This window comes from Perognathus longimembris, chromosome 20 (assembly GCF_023159225.1).
Source record: "Perognathus longimembris pacificus isolate PPM17 chromosome 20, ASM2315922v1, whole genome shotgun sequence".
Classification (NCBI taxonomy): domain Eukaryota; kingdom Metazoa; phylum Chordata; class Mammalia; order Rodentia; family Heteromyidae; genus Perognathus; species Perognathus longimembris.
Genome location: NC_063180.1, coordinates 15,804,344 through 15,810,343, shown reverse-complemented (window position 1 = coordinate 15,810,343; position 6,000 = coordinate 15,804,344).

Genomic DNA, 6,000 nt, shown 5'->3' with positions numbered 1-6,000 from the left:
CAACAGAGATCTGAATAAATGTTTTAAAAAATGGAATTCCCTTGATACGCTGTGATCACTAAACGTTCATTATGGAAACACAGCAAATATGCATGAAATTTCCCCAGTGATATTCCAGCTACAAGATTAAAAAAAAAAAAAGGCATCTCACACCGCAAGCTGAGTGACAAACACTCTCCTCCTGTCACTGCCTCACAAGGAACGCCTTGCCAAACCTGAGGTCAGACAAGCCAGCTCTCCACTCCCGACTGGAGCCAGGGAAAAGGAGAGCTCATCTTTTTTTTTGTTTTGTCCACTTAGACAACTTATAAATGACTCCTCCCTTCCTCAATGCTGATGGATGCCTTTGTATAAATAATTAATCCTTGACCTTGCTTTAAGAAAGCTTTGTCTATTTAATTTGGGGTCTCTCTCTTTTTTAAATCAATACCTGGGGAACAAAACTTACTCTTGCACAGTCTGATTCTGGGTGAATAAATAAGTTGTGTGTTTCTTGTGTTCCGGGGGCCACTGGGCTGCAGATGGGGGCAGGGGTGTCAGACTGAGATGTGTCTATGTTCAAATGCTGTAAGATCACCAATCATGGAGTTATTGCTCAGTCCCTTTGCTAACTGCATGTTATCATTTCTGTGGCTAAATCCACTGAACATGCTCACATAACCACCCAAAGGTCCCAGCCACAGGTGGAGAGAGAGAGAGAGAGAGAGAGAGAGAGAGAGAGAGAGTATTGACACTGGGGCTTGAACTCAGGGACTGTGCTATCCCTTAGCTTTTTCACTCAAGGCTGGTGCTCCATTACTTGAGCCACACTTTCACTTCTGGTTGGTCAATTGGAGAGAAGAGTCCCAGAAATTTTCCTGCCCCAGGGTGGTTGTGAATGGTGATTCTCCTATCTTAGCCTACTTCATAGCTAGGATTTACAGGCGTGACCCCTGTAGCTCCTTCCTGTGATGGAACTGCCTTCCTTACCTGTGAGATGGAGACTGGGTTAGGAGAGTCCACACTAGGTTGGGGAATTTGAAAGAAGGTTTTGCTACTTCTGCTATGGAGATTTACTCAGCCTTAGGCCTGGACAAGTCAATTCCACACCCACAGGTGAAGGAAGGGTCAAGGTAAAGTCAGAGGTGAGCCTAAAGCAAAGCAGACTTGGAAGTGTGGTTTATGAACATCCTGGGAGATGAAGAAAATCCTCCTGCCCCAGATTCAATCCACTCTACGTTATTCTTGTGTGTGTGTGTGGGGGGGGTGCATGTGCATGTATGCATGCATGCATGCATGTGTGTCAGTCCTGGGTCTTGAACTCATGGCCTGGGAGCTGTCCCTTAGCTTTTGCACTCTATCATTCAAGCCACAAATCCACTCCCAGGTCTTTTTCCTTCCTCCCTTCCTCCCTTCCTCCCTTCCTCCCTTCCTCCCTTCCTTCCTTCCTCTCTTCTTTCGTTTTCTTTTTTTTTTTTTTTGTGGTTCATTGGATATAAGAGTCTCATAGACTTTGCTGCCCTGGCTGCTCTCAAACTGTGATTCTCAGGTCTCAGTTACTCTGAGTAGCTAGGATGATAGGTGTGACCCACCAGCGCCCAACTTTCAACATCTATTCAAGGTCTTATCCATTGCAGAATAACAGAGCCCAGGAAACCTGTCACACTTCGCCGATCTGCACGAAGGAGGCTTCAGAGACTGGGGGTCCCCTCGATTGGACCCCGCTTCTCCAACAGGGCGGCTGATCCTCCGTAGACCAGCAGTGCCCACAGCCCTGGGCGCTGTCCCCGGGAGGTACCAGGGCCTGGAGACCAGATCCACCACTAAAGTTAGGGGCGACGCTGATGCCGTGCCGGTGAAGGTAACGAGGTCATTTCGTGCCCAAACACTACCACCGGCCGGTATAACCAACACCCGGGAAGGCTCACCTCGCCGGTAGACGGGAGCTGGTGAGCGAGCTGCCATCACCAGAGCCGGCTGGGTCCCGCGACAAAGTGGATTCGGTCCCCTCCCTGCCCTCGCTCGCCCCCATTCCACGGACGCATACGGACGCACACACCTTGCACACCCATCCCCGTGCACGCCCTCCCCGGGAGGGCAAAACCAACCGATGCCCCGGGGAGGACGAGACGGGGAGGCGCCTCTGCCAGCGCCGGATGAGCCGCCAGTAACTTCGGCTCCGCCGGCCACCGCCGCACCATCCATCCAAGTGTCAGGTCCGAGCGCCTCGGGGAAACCCTGGAGCCCCCGGCCCCTCTCCAGCTTGGTGGCCCGACCGTGCCCGGCGCTGCCCTGGGGCCCCGCGCCCCTGCCCCGCGCGTCCCAACGCCCAGGAACTGGGGGAAGTGTAAGCACCCTGGGGGACCGAGGGCCACGAGTTCACGGACGCGCGGCCCGGCAGTGGAACCCAAGGAACACCCGAAGTCTAATTAAAGTTCCCGCCCGCCCCCCGTGGGGCCGGCTCCCCGAAGTGTGGTCAGGTCTGAGCACCCCACCCGTTCACGGACACGCAGACACAAGACGCCCCGGATCCCCAGCGCCAGAGGCTTTAAACTCCCGCCCGCGTCGGGAGGGCGCCCGGTGGGCGCGCAGTGCGGCTCCAGGACGGGGAGGGAGCCGGGGTGGGGTTGGGGCGCGGAGGCCACTTACCGGGCGCGGCCAGGGTTCCTCCAGGTTGGGAAGGGCGGGGGGGCGGGGGGGGTCCTCCAGTCTCCGATGTGGACCTCGGCCGGGAGAATCTCCGTCCCTAAACTCAAGGGCCCGGTGTCTTCCTCGGATCGGTGCAGAATCCGAGGCGATCGGCGGGGGCTCGGGGCTCGGAGCGCACGGAGGGAGAAGGGAGAAGGCACCGGGGCGGCGAGGCTGGCGGCCGTGCGGTCGGTACCGCCGGGGTGCGGTGCGTTTTCCCTCCACGGTCCCCTCCGGCCTCTCTCCCTGCGATCGGTTCCCCGTTCTCCTCCACCTGCTCCGGGTCCCCTTCCTTCCCCGCAGTGCCACCCGGATCCGGGCGGGCTCCCGGCGAAGTGCGAGCGGAGAGCCTCCGGCGAGGCTGGAAATAGCGCCGCGCCCGCCCGGCGCCCCGCCCCGTCCCCCGGTCCCCGGCCCCCGGGCCCCGCCCCACGGGCGGAGGACGGTGGGGGAATCTCCGGCCCTCCCCGGAGTTCACGGACACCGCGCCCACGCGCGCGCTGCGGCTCCCGCAGCCCCTGACTTTCTCCTCCCGGGGAGCCGCCGCTGGGCGCGGTCCGGGGAGGCCGGGGCGGGGTGGAAGGCGTGGACGGGGGCGGCGATGATTGTCTCCAGGATCCCTCGGGGACCGCCCGGACTCTCCGGTGAACTGCTGGGCTCCATTCACCCCCCCCCCCCCGCAGCCAGAGAGCTGATGTTGTTTGTTTGAGCGATGCCAACTGAGCGCCGGGCGCTGACCGGGCACCGCCGCCGCTGGGCAGGCCCTGGCCACAGCCCGGGAGGGTTTCGGTGTCTAATCAGGATCCACACGGGGTGGGAGGCACGGGGCTTTGGAAAGGACCGAGAGGCTGGTCCCGGGATTTGACTTCTTGTGGAGTATGGTCAAGGCCTTGCAACTTGTCTCCATGCATCTCCAAATCCCAGGGCCTCTTGACTCTTTGAACAGTGCTCGCTCGAGATGAACCACCCACGTTTTCCTTTGAGAGATTCTTCAGCTCCCCCCCTCTCTCCCCCTCCCCTCCCCAGGTGATGGGCTTGAACTCTAGGCCTGGGTGCTGTCCCTGATCTCTTTTACACAAGGCTAGTGCTTTACCACTTTGAGCCACCGTTCCACTTCTGGTTCTCTGGTGGGTAATTGGAGGTAAGAGTCTCAGGCTTTCCTGTCAGAGCTGGCTTTCAACTGCAACCCTCAGATCTTAGCCTCCCCAGTAGGCTATGAGCCCCAGGAATGAGCCACTAGTGCCCAGCTCGCTCTCTCTCTCCCTCCTACACCCCCCCCCCTCTCATTTCTTCTCCTCCTCCTTGTCCTTTTGTGTTATTTCTGGGGCTTGAATTCAGGGCATCTTCTTTTGCTCAAGACTGGTGCTCTACCATTTGAGCCATGATTCCACTTCTGGATTCTTTGGTGGTATATTGGAGATAAGAGTCTCCCAGACTTCCCTGGCTGGCTGGCTTTGAATTGCAATTCTACAGATGTGAGCCACTGGGTTGCTGGTGGGATTCTTCTTTAAAGTCCCTGTCCTGTCACTAGCTGAGAAATGGACTGGTCACATTCTTCCCCATAGAGAAGCAGAATTACAGTGGTGTAAGTGGTCCACAGCCACACAGCCTGAGGGCAGAGCAGGAACACAGACCCTGGGTTGTGGATGAGAATCAGTAGCCCCAGCCTGGGGTGGGGGTGGGAGAGTATATAAATCATTCTCCATTCACTCTTTGTCTTGAAGGCACATGTAGAAATTTCTGCAGAGGAGCCTTAGTATAATTGTGTGTGTGTGTGTGTGTGTGTGTGTGTGTGTGTTTGCAGGTACTAGGCTTGAACTTAAGGCCTGTCACTTAGCTTTTTCACTTAAGGCTGGCATTCTACCACTTGAGCCATGCCTCTATTTCTGGCTTTTTTTTTTTTTCCCCTTGGTGGTTAATTGGAGATAGGAGTCTCATGGACTTTCCTAACCCAGGTTGTCTTCTAACCTCAATCCTCAGATCTCAGCTTTCTGGAGAAGCTAGGGTGGTAGGCATGAACCACCAGCAGCCAGAAGCTCAGTATAACAGGTTCCTTCTGATTGTATCTGAAGGTTGGCCTGTCTCCAGCCAGCTGACCCAATGAGAGAGAGGAGGTCAGGAACCAAAGTGGATCTGTGGTTCTTGAGTGATCGAGTAGGGACTGGGGGGAGGGCATCCTGGCAGGGAGCAGAGCCACTCCTGGGAAGAGCCAAGGAGCCCCTAGGTGGCTTGGGGGGGAGGGGCTCCTTAATGCCCCCAGGTAAGCTCAGCACATTCTAGTCAGATAAGGAAAGGATAAATCAAAGCATGCCAACCCTATGATGATTTTCCTTTTATTCTTGCAACAGCAAAGTAGATTTCCATTTTTTGGATGAGGAATTGTTGGGATGGACACACGGGGTTGGGGCACCTCTGGAGCGGGCTGAGCAGAGCCAGGTTCACTAGTTCACGACAGTGCTATGATCTAACTCCACCCTCTGGTCATACTAGCAATGGGAACAGAGGGAGTATGTCATTGAAATCACTGCAGCTATAATCCTAGCTACTCAGGAGGCTGAGATCTGAGGATCATGGTTTGAAGCCAGCCTGGTTAGAAAAGGCCATGAGACTCTTATCTCCAATGAACCACCAAAAAGTAGAAGTAGAGTTGTGGCCCAAGTGATAGAGTGCTTCTCTTAAACAAAAAAGCTAAGGGACAATGGCAAGGCCCTGAGTTCAAGTTCCAGGCCTGGTGGCGGGGGAGGGGTGGGGAGGAAGAATTAAAAGATAGGAAAGTGTGTAAACAAGTTTATTTCTGAGAAAAAGAAAAAGAAACAAACTCTCCATAGAGAGAGATCCCAGAGCTGGGAGTTCAAGGATATCCTCTGGGAGGGTAGTTATAATATTTGGCTCCTCCAGTATTTCCTGGCCTGGGCTTCATTCTGGTTGGTTGATGGCTTGTGCATGTACCACCTCAGCTCTTTTCATTGGTTGAGTGGGCAGCAAGGGCATTATGGAAAGAAGAAGCATTTGCATGGGATCCCAGAGCATTATGGGAAGAAGAAACATTTGCAAGGGAACCCAAGGCATTATGGGAATAAGAAGCATTTGAATGGGAACCATTCAAAAATTATCAACTGGAAATATCATAGCAAAAAATAAAAATCAAGATTGTCTTCCACTGAAATCCATTCACAAGACTGAATCTTGTACCCTGGAGCTGGTGGCTCAGGCCTGTAATCCTAGCTACTCAAGAGGCTGGAAACTCCAGGGCATTGTGGAAAGAAAGGTCATGATGGGCCATGTATAATCTGTCATGTGTTACGTCTGCCATTTTTGTTGCTGTTATTGGCC